The 18,247-nt window shown below is 37.7% G+C and overlaps 1 protein-coding gene across 1 annotated transcript in view; it reads right to left on the reverse strand.

Annotated features, from left to right (window-relative positions):
- Positions 1-18,247, reverse strand: part of FBXL13 (F-box and leucine rich repeat protein 13) — a 203,791-nt gene that overhangs the window by 17,879 nt on the left and 167,665 nt on the right. The window lies entirely within an intron of this gene.

The raw sequence follows: 18,247 nt of genomic DNA on the forward strand, positions 1-18,247 counted from the left end.
GTGACAATAATGTGCTTCTGTCAAAATCCTAATTTAAACTACCTCAAAAGGTGTCAGCTCCCAGTCTTAAAAAAGCTCACCTCATGGTGCATACTCATAAAACCATCTCTTGACTATTTGCCTTATTAAGTTCTGATTAATCCTGCTACAAAGTTCTGTGTGGGAGTAGGATAGAGTTTTCTACTGATAATTATGGAGAATTCTTTTGCTATCATGAACCATTTTCTATAATGAAGACTATTTTGGGCTAGTTGAAATACAACTTCCTCAATTCTAAGTTATAAACTGAATTCAAAACTATAGTCTCTTATAATGCTTTGTCCCCATTAGGCATCAGAACAGGTAGGAGTGGTGATTGCCTGGGCATACTCTGGGCCCTGGCCCCAAAACCAAACTATCAGACCCTAGGTGTCCACCACCACCCCTGCCACCCCACTGATAAGATGCCTCCCCTGCATTCACGTTCTCCCTGCCAGGGAAACTAGGCTTAGCTTGGGCTCAGCGTTAGAGGATTATACCACTTTTAGAGGAGCCTACTGTTTTTAAATACGGAGAGGACTGTGAAACGGAGAAAAGGCAAGGCCAAGACCCAAAACAAATATTTCCAAAGATACTTTCACCATGAAATTTCTTGTCAGTTATATAGTGATTTGAGGGAATAAGCCATAGCTTCAAACCACCTCAAATGTACTTTATTCCATGAAGTTTTTCCCAATTCCTCACTCTGGAAGTAATGACTCTCCAAAATTTCTATAGCTTTAAATTTTTTGTCCTTCTCACTTTCCACTTATATTATAGCTATGTATATATAACTGTCTTATCTTCTGCACTGACTGTAGCTTCTTGAGGGCAGAGACCATGTCTAAATTATCTTGTGGCCCCAACATCTGGTATACAGATGAAGTTCAAGATGAGAGTTTCCGAAGAGAATGGAAAATGTCTGTCATCAAAGGAGTGAGGAGAATGAGCTCCGATAGATTCCACTAAGCCCAGTCCTACCTGGCACTCTGTTCAGTAACTGTTAGTGAACAAGGGTGGTTAAGAGGACAGAGTTTGGAGTCCACTAGCCTAATTTCAAATCCTGCCACTTAGAAGCTCTGTCTCTCTAGATAAATTATCCAACTTCTCAATGTCTGAATCTCACTTGCAGCAGGGAAATAAAATGGTATAGTATTATGGCACATACTTATAGTTGTTGATAGGGGGATTAAGTAAATTAAGATGATTAAAGGAATTGAACAATGCCTGGAACATAGCAGTTAGTAAATAATAGCTAGTAATATTATTTGTACCTACTTATTCTCTATGGTTATGATTTCAAAATTTTTAAAATCATCACACCATAATAAAAATATTTTGAGCATATACCTCCAAAAAATGTAAATTAAATGTACTTGCAAATTATATAGATATTCAAATATATATTACAAAGTATATAAAAATAGAAATAAAATATATGAGATAAAACTAAATCTTAATAGAAGTTCTAATATTTTCTTGTCACACTGAAATAGATTATCTTGTCCACTTGCCAGAGTAAATGCTTTCTCTAGAGAAACCCACTCAACGGTATGCCTTTGGTTGTCAGTAAACCTTAATGACATACTGGCTGTACAAACTCTAGGTATTTGGTAAAAACAAGGGAATTACTTTTAAAGTATCAAATGTGACAAGTACATAAAAAGATGTCAAATGTAAGAAAATTATAAACAGGTTGAGTGAGTGGAAGAAAATGCATATTGGAAGGAAGATCAAGAAAGATCAAAACAAAGTATCTCTGAGTTATAATTTGAAATTAGGACTGTTGAAAAAAATCCTAGATTTTCATCTTCAAAAAAAAAATGAGCTAAGGTTGGACTACCCAAAGGTCAGTTAGGTATTTTTTTGTGGCTTGAAATATAACCGATATTTTTTTCCATTTTTAAAAAATAAGAAAAGGATATCAAGTGGCCCAGTTACCTGACACTCCAGCAGCCCTGTGGGACAAGAAGGGTGAGGAAATTGCTTTTTTTTTTTTTGCTTTAAATGATTATTAATAGTATTTTTTAAATTGAAGTGTGGTTGGTTTAAGTGTTGTGTTGTGATAATTTCTGCTGTAAAGTAACTCAGGTATACAATATATGCAAAATTTTTTGTATTCTTTTTCATTATGGTTTATCCCAGGAGATCAGCTGTAGTTTCCTGTGCTGTACAGTAGGACCTTGTTGTTTATCCATCCTATGTATATTAGTTTACATCTGCTAACCCCAAACTCCCAGTCCTTCCTTCTCCCAGCTCCCTCCCCTTTGGCAACCACAAGTGTGTTCTGTATATCTGTGATTCTGTTTCATAGATAATTTCATTTGTGTCATATTTTAGATTCTACATATAAGTGATATCATATGGTATTTGTCTTTCTCTTTCTGACTTGCTTCACTTAGGATGAAAATCTCTCCATGTTTCTACAAATGGCATTATTTCATTCTTTTTATGGCTGTATTCCATCGTATATGTGCCACATCTCCTTCATCTATTCATCTGTCAGTGGACATTTACTTTGTTTCCATGTCTTGGCTATTGTGAATAGTGCTGCTATGAACATAGGGTACATGCATCTTTTTACTTCTTTTAATTTTTATTTTTTTGGTTTTTTTTTAAAATTTATATTAGTTGGAGGCTAATTACCTTACAATATTGTAGTGGTTTTTGCCATACATTGATATGAATTAGCCATGGATTTACATGTGTTCCCCATCCTCAACCCCCCTGCCACCTCCCTCCCCATCCCATCCCTCTGGGTCATCCCAGTGTACCAGCCCCAAGCACTTGTCTCATGCATCCAACCTGGACTGGCAATCTGTTTCACACTTGATAATATACATGTTTCAAGGCTGTTCTCTCATATCATCCCACCCTCGCCTTCTCCCACAGAGTCCAAAAGTCTGTTCTATACATCTGTGACTCTTTTTCTGTCTTGTATATAGGGTTATCATTACCATCTTTCTAAATTCCATATATATGCGTTAGTATACTGTATTGGTGTTTTTCTTTCTGGCTTACTTCACTCTGTATAATGGACTCCAGTTTCATCCACCTCATTAGAACTGATTCAAATGTATTCTCTTTAATGGCTGAGTAATATTCCGTTGTGTATATGTACCACAGCTTTCTTATCTGTTCGTCTGCTGATGGGCATATAGGTTGCTTCCATGTCCTGGCTATTATAAACAGTGCTGTGATGAACATTGGGGTACATGTGTCTCTTTCAGTTCTGGTTTCCTTGGTGTGTATGCCCAGCAGTGGGATTGCTGGGTCATATGGCAGTTCTATTTCCAGTTTTTTAAGGAATCTCCACACTGTTCTCCATAGTGGCTGTACTAGTTTGCATTCCTGCCAACAGTGTAAGAGGGTTCCCTTTTCTCCACCCTCTCTCCAGCATTTATTGCTTGTAGACTTTTGGACAGCAGCCATTCTGACTGGCGTGAGATGGTACCTCATTGTGGTTTTGATTTGCATTTCTCTGATAATGAGTGATGTTGAGCATCTTTTCATGTGTTTGTTAGCCATCTGTATGTCTTCTTTGGAGAAATGTCTGTTTAGTTCTTTGGCCCATTTTTTGATTGGGTCATTTATTTTTCTGGAATCGAGCTGCAGGAGTTACTTGTATATTGTTGAGATTAATTCTTTGTCTGTTGCTTTGTTTGCTATTATGTTCTCCCATTCTGAGGGTTGTCTTTTCACCTTGCTTATAGTTTCCATTGTTGTGCAAAAGCTTTTAGGTTTAATTAGGTCCCATTTATTTATTTTTGCTTTTATTTCCAATATTCTGGGAGGTGGGTCATAGATTTGCTGTGATAAATAAATCTTGCTGTGATTTATGTCGGAGAGTGTTTTGCCTATGTTCTCCTCTAGGAGTTTTATAGTTTCTGGTCTGACATTTAGATCTTTAATCCATTTTGAGTTTATTTTTGTGTATGGTATTAGAAAGTATTCTAGTTTCATTCTTTTACAAGTGGTTGACCAATTTTCCCAGCAGCACTTGTTAAAGAGGCTGTCTTTTCTCCATTGTATATTCTTGCCCCCTTGTCAAACATAAGGTGTCCATAGGTATGTGGATTAATCTCTGGGCTTTCTATTTTGTTCCATTGATCTATGTTTCTGTCTTTGTGCCAGTACCATACTGTCTTGATGACTGTGGCTTTGTAGTAGAGCCTGAAGTCAGGCAGGTTGATTCCTCCAGTTCCATTCTTCTTTCTCAAGATTGCTTTGGCTATTCGAGGTTTTTTGTATTTCCATACAAATTGTGAAGTTATTTGTTCTATTTCTGTGAAAAATACCATTGGTAGCTTGATAGGGATTGCATTGAATCTATAGATTGCTTTGGGTAGTATACTCATTTTCACAATGTTGGTTCTTCCAATCCACGAACACGGTATATTTCTCCATCTGTTTGTGTCCTCTTTGATTTCTTTCATCAGTGTTTTATAGTTTTCTATATATAGGTCTTTTGTTTCTTTAGGTAGATATATTCCTAAGTATTTTATTCTTTTCGTTGCAGTGGTGAATGGTATTGTTTCCTTAATTTCTCTTTCTGTTTTCTCATTGTTAGTGTATAGGAATGCAAGGGACTTCTCTGTGTTAATTTTATAGCCTGCAACTTTGCTATATTCATTGATCAGCTCTAGTAATTTTCTGGTAGAGTCTCTAGGGCTTTCTATGTAGAGGATCATGTCATCTGCAAACAGTGAGAGTTTTACTTCAGTTGAAAATTTCCCTAAAATGGGGAAGGAATTAGTCACACAAGTCCAAGAAACCCAGAGAGTCCCAAACAGGATAAATCCAAGGCAAAACACCCCAAAACACATATTAATCAAATTAACAAAGATCAAACACAAAGAACAAATATTAAAAGCAGCAAGGGAAAAACAACAAATAACACACAAGGGGATTCCCATAAGGATAAGGATAACAGCTGATCTTTCAATAGAAACTCTTCAGGCCAGAAGGGAATGGCAGGACATACTTAAAGTAATGAAAGAGAATAACCTACAACCCAGATTACTGTATCCAGCAGGGATCTCATTCAGATATGAAGGAGAATTCAAAAGCTTTACAGACAAGCAAAAGCTGAGAGAATTCAGCACCACCAAACCAGCTCTTCAACAAATGCTAAAGGATCTTCTCTAGACAGGAAACACAGAAAGGGTGTATAAACTCGAACCCAAAACAACGAAGTAAATGGCAACAGGATCATACTTATCAACAATTACCTTAAATGTAAATGAGTTGAATGTCCCAACCAAAAGACAAAGACTGGCTGAATGGATAAAAAAACAAGACCCCTATATATGGTATCTACAAGAGACCCACCTCAAAACAAGGGACACATACAGACTGAAAGTGAAGGACTGGAAAAAAATATTTCACTCAAATGGAGACCAAAAGAAAGTAGGAGTTGCAATACTCATATCAGATAAAATAGACTTTAAAATAAAGGCATTTTTTTAATTAATAGTTTTATCTGTGTATATACCTGGAAATGGGATTGTTAGATATTATGGTAGTTCTTTTTTTTAGTTTTCTAAGTGACCTCCATAATGGTCTCCATAGTAGTTGTACCAATTTACATTCCCACCAGCAGTGTAGGAGGGTTCCCGTTTCTCCATAGGGGATTTTTTTTAGTGATGTAGATTTTTTTTAGTGATGACCATTCTGACAGCTGTGAGGTTGTACCTCATTGCAGGGTTGATTTGCATTTCTCTAATTATTAGTGATGTTGAGCATCTTTTCATGTGTCATCTGTATTTATTCTTTGGATAAATGTCTATTAAGATCTTTGGGCAGGGAAATTACTTCAGCTATAATAATCAGCGTTAAAGAGTTGATGGGTTTCTATTTGCACAGTCAGTCACTGGACTTCTTATTTTTTCTCCTTCTTTCCCAAGAAAATGGCAACTCAGAACTTTAAGGACAAAGTCACAGTGTCCTCTTGTGACCTCTTCCATTTAAAAATCTCTGTTGAATAATGAGTTCATCAACCATTATTGATGCTTTGATCTCCAATTTGGTGCATAATGGAATAAGAGATGATGTAATCAAGGGAGGTTACTGGTCTAGAAGAAAAACAAAGGGCCAGGAATTTGAAGTTGTGTCTGTGACCTTGGGCAAGTTACTTAACTTCAAATTTCCTCATCTTTAAGAGGAGAATGAAAATAACTGTCTATTTCTCAGGTTTACTGGAAATGTGTACTCCAGGATCCCTTAGCAGACATAATACCCTATGTAAATGCTGACTTTTTGTCTGTCATCAGTGGAACCAGAGAGGCTGTAGAACAATCCTGCCTGCCAATTAAGACATGAGAACACCACCTTACCACCTTCAATGTGCTGGAGGGTTTGAGATGAAGAAATATTATGCACATAATTTAACTGGAAATTAACAAAGAGGATTATTAGAAGTCATAACATAGAAGAATCACAGCTCCTATGAGACATGCTTCAGGTGCTCAGTTCATGTCAGGTGAGGTGCAGTGAGCCTAGGCATGCTGCATAAGAGAGAGATCAAAAACACATTAGCCACTTAGGCTTAAGAAACATAAACTCATGCTATTGTAGGAAAGTGAGATTCTGACGTTTATTTTTCCTGCCCTTTTATTTTTGCCTTTAGATAATCTGACTTTTGGCAAGTTTTAGCCTTTATAGGATAAACTAATGTTCCAGGGACAGAAAATTGAGAGAGGCCTCCAAAGGATTTTCTTCCTTTAACACATTCTCTTATAGTTCTTTTCTGTGGATGTTCAACATGAAAATAACAGATGTATGCATTCATTTAATGAATCCATCAGCATTTCAGTTGTTGGAGAATGGTTCTCTCCAGTGGGAGTAGGCAAGAAGCCAGGACTTGTGTGGGATGTTCTCAGTTTCAGCTGTTTATCAGACATGAAAACATGGTACCCAAGACTCCATTATGCCTTGAACAGTAGAGACTGTGGGAAAATGACAAGCTGTCAAATCCCACATCCTTTGAAGTGCTGGCAAATTTCTAATTCTATTGAATTGCCTCAACAATTGGAAACACACTAGCATAAGGAGCAGTGGAGAATTCTGGGCTTATTTCTTTTGCTCATAGCCTTTGAAAAGAGAATAAAGCCTAGGTATCTTGGTAGGAGTTTGTCTGTGACTCAGTTGATTTCAGGTGCCTTAGGTCTCTAAAGAGTATTTTGTTCTATTATAAATCCTAGGAGACTGTTCTTGGCATGGGTAGCCATGAAGCATCAATTTCTGTAACAAAGCTGATACTTATTCCAGGTTTTGTGGGAGGTGCTTTTTCCATAAGGTTTCAGATACTCCCATCTTAATTCTACCAGAGGGATTCCTTAGTTCCTTCTTCTAAGACCATGTAAAATAATTCTGAACCTGGGATCTTCTGGTACCTTCATCATAGACTATTTAGTCAGTTACTTCCTAATAATAACCTTTATTAGTAGATAAGATAAAGAATTTTCCTGAGTGGTATAGCCAAGAGATAAAGTGTCCAGACGTCTGGATGCCCCATGTTCCCACATGCAGGAGATTTCAGAGCTTCCACTCCACCGGAGGCCAAGAATTGTGGCCGTTTTGGAAATGGATCTTCTGTTTGTTGCTTTTCCTGCAATCAATAAACATAACTGTATCCCTGGGGAAGAGGTGGAGTTATTGAAATCCCATGCTTTGATAATTCTTAAATGGTTTAATCTTGGAAACCAAATAGAAATCAATGTTTTTTTTTAAAAAAACATTGTTGCCATGTGGAGCCAACACATCTAATTCATCTTTGGCACTGTAAGTTGTTCTGTATCAAAGGCCACTAAAACTGATTTTGGTTTAGTACTGGGGGTGAGGTCTATGAACTGATGAGAATGAGTGATGAGAGTCTGGTATAAACAACATTTTATAACTATTCAGAAAGCTTAGTAATTCAAAGTAAGAGTTTAAGATCAGAAAAGAGTCACTGGAGAGTCATTCAGTTCTTGTTTTTAGGTCAAGAATGAATCCAGGATGACTGCTAGGGCAAAACAAGAATTCAGGTTTTCTTACATTTCCAGAACAGGCTGGCCATAGGCGATTATTAAGGAGGAAGACGCAGATAGGACTGTTGTGGAATGAGGTGAATACTCCTAGGCCTTTCCAACCTGACTAGCCATGTAGATGCTCCACCCTGGTTGTAAGGGTTTCAGTTCTCTAGCACAGGTAGTCCAGGGTACAGGACTGAGAACCCGGAATCCTCAGTCTCCAGTAGGACTCAGCCTGGAGCAGACCCATATCTATATAACCATTCAATGTACTAAACATTCCTGGGTCAGGCTGAAAGCCAGATGATCAGCCATGGATCTTGCTTTGCTGTTCTCCCAGCTATGAAATAGCTTATAATTTGCCCCATATGGCCACACTTCCCCTGTCCCTTATTCCTTGATCTCTCCTCTCTTCTCCCCTTTCTGTTTGTAAGTCAAGATAAATCCGTTAGTAAAGGTCAAATAAAAAGTAAAATCAAAAATTTGTAAGTCAGGGTAAAAGAGGTCAAAACACAATGAAGATTAAAGGGGAAAAGGAACTTGTTGTCTCAAATGTCCAAGCAGTTAGGGCAAAATTAAGGATCTCAAAAAAGAACAGTCCTTAATAGAACAATGAGGGATGTGAAGGTTCTAGCACCTCCTCTGCCACTTTTACCCAAAACCAAAAGTTATCAGATACCTTTGTGATCATCAGAGAATATGACATTAACCTAGACTTTAACTGGGCTCTTAAAATTCATCAGCGGTGCCATTTGCAAGATACCAGTAAACCAGCTTGTGAAGAATATAAACAACAAGCTAGACAGAAAAGACACAAGAGAGTAGATGAAGCTGAACCACTACCACATGCCTCTTACCTCTCTTGTGTGGATATAAGTCCTACCCACTGCATTCTGATTAGAGGGTTTTAAAAGATAGGTAGCCTTCTCTGTTACAGATACTTTTTTTCATTAAAAAAAATAATAATAAATAAAGAGGAGGCCATGACTGGGTTTGAAGAACAATGACAGTTACCTACATTTGAATCTTCCCAAAGCCATAAACTCTATTGAGAGGACAAATAAAACTACATAGGACCCATACATTCATCATTACTAGGACACAGAGACTACCTCACATTACCTATACATAGAGTAAAAACAGAAACAATCTCCAGCAGAGCTCCCTTAGCCACCATGAGTCTGTGGGTAAAGAGAGTGGGAGAGCGGATGCTTAAGACTGTCTTCAGAGTAAAGGATGACGAGAGCTGAGAGGATGCACAGACAAAATCACTCCCAAGAAAAGAAAGTGCAGCAGTAAATGCCAAAATGCTGGGTCAGACTTAGTAGTTCATAGCCCTGGATACCTGACTTGGCAATGGAAAAGGGCTTGAAAATGAGGATACCACAAACCTCCCAGGCAGCCAAATCAGAATCATGATTGTTAATGTTATTGTTCAGTCGCTCAGTCATGTCTGACTCTTTGTGACCTCACAGACTGCAGCATGCCAGGCTTCCCTGTCCTTCACTGTCTCTGGGAGTTTGCTTAAACTCTGTCTATTGAGTCGATGATGCCATCCAACCATCTCATCGTCTGTCTCCCCCTTCTCCTGCCCCCAGTCTTCAATCCAAAAGCATGGCCATCATCCTTAACCATAGCTTGACCCTGTCCCATCCAAACCATTACCATTCTGTGGATTTGCTATGCAGATAGTCCCTCATTCATTCTCTTCTGTTGCTGTTTAAGCTGCCGTCTTTCATTCTCTTCTGTTGCTGTTTAAGCTGCCGTCTTCTCTCCCCTGGACTATAACAAAAACCTCTCAACATATTTCTGCCTTTAATGGTGATAGCAATTCTTTCTCCCCTCTGATCTTCAATCCATCTTCTATACTGCTTATTAAAGTGATTTTCCAACAGATAGGCTCTCATTGTCATTCCCATGCTGGATTAAGTATCTCGACTGAATCCTTCTGTAGCTTCCTTTATCACAGCATAATGGCAAGAATTGTCACTCTGGAATAAGATATGTTATACCCTAGCTCACATGCTTGCTTGTTTCATTATTTGGGGTAAGATTCATAACCTCTCTGAACTTCAGTCTCCTTATCTGTAAAGTGGAATCAAAAGTATTACCTACCTCATAAAGTACGTAATTACTGTATGGGAAATACTTTGAACAGTGTCTGGCATGTAGCAGATGCTAAATTAATGTTAACTAACAATGACTAAGTAGTATTGGATTTCTCTAAGTCTCTTTATTCTACTAGACCCAGCCTCAATATTCTTTAAAGATTTTAAAATGATTTCTCTTTTCAAAAACAGATTATCTCAGTGTCCACTACATAGAAAGTCCAGTCCAAATGTTTTCAGTTCAGTCACTGAGCTAACTGTCACATTTTCATAAAATCAGTTAATTTGAATTAGACAGATTATTGTCTTACATGAGGGCATGGAGTTCTTCATTCAAGTTGAACTTAATCATCTAAGTTTTCTCCAATTTTGTAATTGCAAATAAAATTCTAGTGTTGTACTAAGGAAACTGAAGATCTTTCTGGAAGAACATGACCAAAGAAAGCACTTGAACTTTGGAGCAGCCACAGGCCCCATCTATATAAGCACAGCCAGGCACACTGCAGAGAGTTCACAACAGCCACAGGTGCCATGCTTGACAATGACCGCCTACCTGCCCAGCTTACCTATGGGTCTCTGCTCTTGGCTCCAGCGATTTTCAGTTCCTAACTTCATTGCTGGGCCTCAAGATCTGATTCAGAGCCCACTGTACATTGGTCATCCCTGTTTGGATGCTACTGATTCAGCCAACATCCAGGAATCCAAAACTCGTGTTCCAGACTTCCAGTTTCCAGTCTGTCATGGAAGTCTGGAACTTATCACTCCCATCCTCAAAACAAGAAAAAAGCTGAGCAAACTGAAAATCAGCAGCTCTCCTTAGATCTGTCAGATAATTGAGGTCATAAAACAAAACACCACTGTCAAAATTGGAGAGTCAGGCAAGTAACAGAGAATTCGGGCCTACTAGGAGGGGAAACTTGTGGCTGGAACAGTACCAGCAGGAACTCTGAAAGGGTAATTGACTAATTGCTGGAAACTGAGAATGGATGAGCCTGAGAGAAAAGTTCCTGGCAGGCCAGTTTTAAGGGGGCCTACAGCCTTTCGTGAGCTTTCCCTCTAGGAGGGCCTCGAAGTTCTCACAGCAAAGACTCAAGGGGAGGAATAAAGTATTTAGTAACCATTTTGAAACAATGCTCGGACATATGCAAGGCTGGTTCAAAATTCAAAAATCAGCTAATGTAATTCATCACATCAATGGGCTAAAGAAGAAAAACTATATGATCATATCAAAGATTGTATTTGACAAAACCCAACACCCATTACTGAAGAACACTCTCAGCAAGACTATGAATAGAGGGGAACTTCTTTCAACATGATAAAGAACATGTACAAAAAATCTATAGCTAACATCATACTTGGTGAAAAGAAACCGGTGGTTTCCCCATAAGATCAGGAATGAAACAAGGATGTTTTCTCTTTTCACTCCTATTTTTCATCACACTGGAAGTCCTAACTAATTCAGTAAGAAAAAGAAATAGAAGGTATGTAGATAGAGAAGAAAAAAAAAAATGCCTGTGTTTGCAGACGGTATGACTGTTTGGTAGAAAATCACAAAGAAGTAACAAAAAGCCAAAACAAAAAAACATACCAACTACTAGAACTAATAAGCAATTATAACAAAGTTGCATGATATAAAATTAGTGTACAAAAAGGAATGTTCCGTATGTCCATTTTGGCCCTATAGACCTCCTTCCTCCGAGATTTAACAAGCTGTGCTCATACACAGGTGGGCAGTAAGAGGGCATAAACAGAGAGGCCTGCCTTTGTAGTATGTGAACATGATGCACAGTGTTATGAGATTGTAACAGAAGTAGATAATGGAGTCAGACTAAGATGAAAAAAAAAAAACAAAAAAACCCATCTGGGGGCTTAGGGCACATACACATTGCCAAAAGCAAAAGGGTTAACTCAGTGCCTAAGTGTGTACATCAATGTCCTTAGTATTATACTAATTTAACTGGGATGTTGGGAAATATGTCTAAAATCATAATCCTAATGAAAAACAATGATCCATTTCCTTTTTACTTTGTATATTCTCTTATAGCATTCTCAAGAATAGTAGTAATTAATTATGTAGTGTTGTAGAATTGCTTAATGCTCTTATATATACATATGTTTAATCAATTATAATTTAGGTGCCACTAAAAAATGCACCCAGGGATCAAACCCACATTCTCGCACATCACAGCAGATTCTTTACTCCTGAGCCACCTGGCAAGCTCCCCAAAATGCACTGGTTCATTCACAGGAATAAAAACTTCTAAATTGTTTCTTCTAAGAACATATTCGAAACTATCTCCATACCATAGGAAAAGGAGTCTTGCCATTTACATAGATACTTAATTTTTTAAAGTATAAACAAAAAGATAATTCTTTTAAAAAAAAAAAATAGACTTTATTTTTTAGAAGAGTTTTAGGTTCGCAGCAGAATTAAGCAAAAGTTACAGAAATTCCCCATATATCTCCTACCCCCACACATGTGTAGTCTCCCCTATTATCAACATGCCCCACCAGAGTGGTATGTTTGTTACAATTGATAAACCTGTATCAAGACATCATAATCGCCCAAAGTCCATAGTTTACATTAGGGTTCCCTCTTGGTATTGTACATTCTATTAGTTTTGACAAATGTGTAATGACATGTACTCACCATGATAGTATCATACAGAGTAGTTTCACTGCCCTTAAAATCCTCTGTGCTCCACCTATTAATCTCTTCCTCCCCTATAGGTTTTGATCTTTTTACTGTCTTCATACTTTTGCCTTTCCAGAATGTCATATAGTTGGAATCATACAGTACTTAGCCTTTTCAGATTGGCTTCTTTGACAGTAATAGCATTTATACTTCCTCCATGTCTTTTCCCGACTTGGTGTCTCTTTTCTTTATGTTGCTGAATAATGTTCCATTGTCTGGATGTTTATGTATCTATTTACCTATAGAAGGACATGCTGGATGCTTTCACATTTTGGCAATTATAAATAAAACTCCTATAAACATCTGCATGCAGGTTTTTTTGTGTGTACATATACTTTTAGCTGAACTTTGATGCTTTGCAGGATTTATCTCCCATTCTTTGAAACAAATATGTCTAGTCAAGACTTCCAATATACCTCCCACATTGATGTAGTGAACCCTTGAGATAGTCTGCAGTATGTCCAGATGTTTCACATCCTTTCAGTTTGAACTGGAAGGACAGACTGTTCCTGGTTGACTTAAATTGAAGCAAGAGGGCTGGGCCTCTGCCTCATAGTATCAACCAGCAACTGGATTAGCTCTGATCCAGGGAAGAGGCTTACCCTGGGATGCAGCAGCTCCTGAGGAAGGACTCAACTGGGGGAGTGAGTGCCTTATCACTGTCCACCCTGACGCACCAGCTGAAACTGTGGAACTCAGGTTGGGACTTGAAACCATGGTCTTTAAACCAAGATCACACACCTGATCTCAGGAATTAATGAAGCTCAGGTTCTTGATGTCTCATTGCAGAAAGAATTCAGTGAAAGACAGTGATAGGTAAGAAACACATTTATTTAGAGAGAAACACACTCCACAGGCAGAATGTGGGCCATCTCAGAAGGTGAGAGCAATCAAAAAGATAATTCCTTAACAAACTAATTTTTATTCACCTTGAATATTGACCACAATTTATTTGGTATTAGTTAGTTTGTTAGTTCAGTCACTCAGTCGTGTCTGACTCTTTGCGACCCCATGGACTGCAGTACACCAGGCCTCCCTGGAGGCCTCCATCACCAGCTCATGGAGTTTACTCAAACTCATGTCCATTGAGTTGGTGATGCCATCCAAACATCTTATCCTCTGTCATCCCCCTCTCCGCCCATCTTCAATCTTTCCCAACATCAGGGTCTTTTCAAATGAGTCAGTTCTTCGCATCAGGTGGCCAAAGTATTGGAGTCTCAGCTTCAGCATCAGTCCTTCCAATGAATATTCAGGACTGATTTCCTTTTGGATTGACTGGTTTGATCTCCTTGCACTCCAAAGGACTCTTGAGAATCTTTTCCAACACTATAGTTCAAAAGCATCAATTCTTCTGCGCTCAGCTTTCTTTTATGGTCCAACTCTCACATCCATACATGACTACTGGAAAAACCATAGCTTTGACTAGATGGACCTTTGTTGGCAAAGTAATGTCTCTGCCTTTTAATATGCTGTCTACGTTGGTCATAACTTTTCTTCCAAGGAGCAAGGGTCTTTCAATTTCATGGCTGTAGTCACCATCTGCAGTGATTTGGAGCCCCCCAAAATGAAGTCTGTCCACTGTTTTCCCATCTATTTGCCATGAAATGATGGGACCAGATGCCATGTTCTTAGTTTTCTGAATGTTGAGTTCTAAGCCCACTTTTTCACTCTCCTCTTTCACTTTCATCAAGAGGTTCTTTAGTTCTTCTTCGCTTTCTGCCATAAGGGTGGTGTCATCTGTATATCTGAGGTTATTGATATTTGTCCTGGCAATCTTGTTTGGTATTAGGCTAAACTAAATAATATTATAGCATCCCTATACACAATTTGGGCATACTAAATATACACACACATTGACATATTCATGTAATCTAACAACTACTAAGATGTATACATATATTTAATTTACACACATATACTCAACAATTGGGCTTCCCTGGTGGCTCAGCTGGTAAAGAATCCGCCTGCAGTGCAGACGACCTGAGTTTGATCCCTGGGCTGGGAAAATCCCCAATAGAAGGGAAAGGCTACCCACTCCAGTATCTTGGCCTGGAGAATTCCATGGACTGTGTATAGTCCATGGGGTTGGAAAGAGTCAGACACGACTGACTGACTTTCAATTGCAGGCAGGTTCTTCACCATCTGCATCACCAGGTTAAGGGAATGTAAAAAGCAGTTGACTAAATAATTTTATTTATTCCATTGGTTCTATTCAAACAACTTAATAGAACAAAACTTCTAATATATTTGTACCATAGCATCTCAGTTAAAGGGGCTTCCCAGGTGGTGCTATTGGTAAAGAATCTGCTGCCAAATGTGGGTGACACAGGAGACATGGGTTTGATCCCTGGGTTTGGAAGAGGAAATGGCAACCCATTCCAGTGTTCTTGCCAGTAAAATTCCATGGACAGAGGAGCCTGGTGGGCTATAGTCCGTGGGGTTGCAAGGAGTCGGACATGACTGAGCAACTGAGCACACACACACATCCCAGTTAAACCAACTCTTTTGCCAAACTTGGCGGTCTGTTATTTAAATTTGCAAAATCCTCAAGGAAGAAAGTTTCTTGAGAAATGCCCAGCTATGACTATATCAGACATTGCTTCCAAAATGAGTGTGTCTTTCAAGAGTACCAAATAATTTTAGTTTAACGTGATCATTGAATGTCTAATGTTCTCAGGAAAAAAAAACTAAAGTTGGGAAAAGTAATTAAAACCAGATCCTAAAAAGTTAATACATCTGAGGCTCCAGATACTCAAACTTCATATTCTGTGGTTTCCAGTAAAACTAAAATGAGGTAATTTTTTATTCTTATTATGTTCATGACCCTTGCAAAACCAAGCCAGGGTAAAAATGCTTATCTTCTCCTTTTTCTCATTAAATCATTATGTAGTTTTCAATGTCATATGCCAAAAAGAGAGTCCCCTACCTTCTAAATAACAAAAAATTTCCTGATAAATTTAGGATAATCTAAACATCTCAGTTTAATCACGTTTGTTTCATATCCAGATAAAGAATTGTGAACGTGGCTTATGTATCACTTTCTCCTCCTCCCTCTTTGTTTCATCTCTTTGGAACTTAATGATTAGGCTGGAGGAGGGAAAGAGGAGAAAGATTACCACATGCCCATTAGTGTAAACCTTGAAACCTTGGAAGAGGTAGAAAGAGATTGAAAGTTACAGCATTTCAGTGTGAGCATACAGACACACATACACATACACAGACACCACGTACACTCCAAAAGCAAGGAGAAGAGGGGAAAAAAAGGGATGATGAGAAAGAGAAAAAAAAAATTTTTTTTATGAACTTGAACAGCCAATCTTGTACAACTGATAATTAAATTATTCTGTATGTCCATGCTCCTGTATTCCCCATCTTTTGTTTTCTTTTAGATCACTGAAATCAATACATCAATAAAAGACTACATTTTTAAAAGCTATACCAAACTTAGCTATATGATCATACAATTAGCATATAGGTAAACTTTTTCATCTAAAATCTCAGAGCACCTTAAAATAGTATGATTTTCAGGCTCCCAAGAGGGAAAATAAAAAGGCCATGGCAGGAAGCACTGGCTTCCTGATACTTAGCTTCAAACTTTGGTCATCTCTCTCTTTCATTCCAAGAAGCACTTTTAAATGAATAGTGATGGATATTAAGAGGTCTTGTGTGTCATCACCATAGGGGGTTTTAATACTTCTGAATGATTTGTAGTTATTGATCAAATGTAATTGATCACCATGAAGGAAATATAATCCAATATTAGAAATGTTAATATCTGTTTAATTTTAATAACCTTTATTCTGTTGCCTTGTTAAAGACCTTTTGAATGCTTGACTAGATCATATTTAGGGATAAAGTTTTATGTAAATTCATGTTTAATCCTTAAATGAACTGCGATACATAAATCATGGTTTAACCTTAGAGGAACTGCTTAGCTTTTTCTTCTAGTAGGTTACACGCATTATAACCCCTTTTGTTATTGTAGAGTTACAATCTTGCCCTATGCAAGTTGTTGGTCCTCTCTGGGATCTTTGCTTTGAAAAATAGTGTTTGTTCTTTTTACCTCTTTATACAGTTGAACATACTACTAGGTAGATTTCTTAGGAACCTGATAGAAATTTGGCAAACAGGATCTGAAACTGGGAGAAATTCACATCATTTGACATTATTGCCTCCTAAAGGAGACTTTTTTTTTTTTCTTTCCCGTCCCTTCTTTTTAAAGGAGACTTATCAGTGTTACATTTTCCTGTTCAGTACCATTACATTGTCCTGATACAATGAAGTACAGTGAAAATCATTTGAAAACAATTTTTCCCACTAGGTTATGTTGACCATCAACCATTTAGAACAGCAGTTCTCTGTTTCTACTCTTCATTTCTGTAAAATTAGATTAGTTTGCTGAGATGGCATAGGACTTTAGACTGTTTAAGCCCTCTGGGCCTTAATTTCCTCACTTGTAAAATTACAGAGATGGTTTAGATGATTATAAGATTCCTTCAGCTTCAGAATGGTGAAATTCTATGCTAAAGTCTAGAACACCATTTGACCTGGCACTCTGTAGCCCAACAGTTCATATAATGTTTTAACACTCTCCTATTAGTTATGTTAGAACTTCTTGAAAAGTTCATTTCAAATTCATGGAAGACAGCTTAACTTCAGGTCTGCCATGCTCTGGTGGACTTTTCACCTAATATTTGCATTATCTTTCTATGTGTGAGATGACTTCTTTTCTGTCAATAAGAGTTTGTATTTAAATTATTTTTCTGAGTTTAATCCCAGATTTTCATAAATACTGGGGTTTCTGAACTCTCAGGATACTTTAAATGGGGTTTCCAATGCATTTAACAGTTGCCACATTCCTAGATTATTAGTTCTGTTTAAAAATGCTGTCTGCCACTATTTTACTAATCAGTAACCAGATTTTGCCCTAGTTCAATACAAGTATGATATATAATTTCAGTTGTCTTCTTTTAACAGCAAATTGAGTTGCTTAATGTTGTGATAAACAGCATGTGTGGCTTGCTCACAATAACTACTTTATGACTTTCTATCTATCACTCAACACCAGGTCTAGGAAATTTACTTCTCATGAGTTCTTAAAGTACCATTTGAGCATATAATCATATATCTTATCCAATTACTTATCTCATGCTTTCCATCCTGGCAAAGTATACTACCAATTATGTTTGAATAACTTAGTTCCTAATGGTTAAGTACCTGGTGTAATTTTTCAGCCTCCCCCAATTTTCATGGTTAGATGATATAACATTTCTTTCTACAGAACATTTCTATTATATTAATATGAGAAGACTTTTACCACATTGCAGTTCATTATTCTCCAAATAAAATGTCAACCTATCCCTGTCTATCCTATGAGTCTGACATCTAGAAGGGAGAGAGTAGACAGGAAAACA

This window comes from Cervus canadensis, chromosome 3, assembly GCF_019320065.1.
Source record: "Cervus canadensis isolate Bull #8, Minnesota chromosome 3, ASM1932006v1, whole genome shotgun sequence".
NCBI classification, from domain to species: Eukaryota; Metazoa; Chordata; class Mammalia; order Artiodactyla; family Cervidae; genus Cervus; species Cervus canadensis.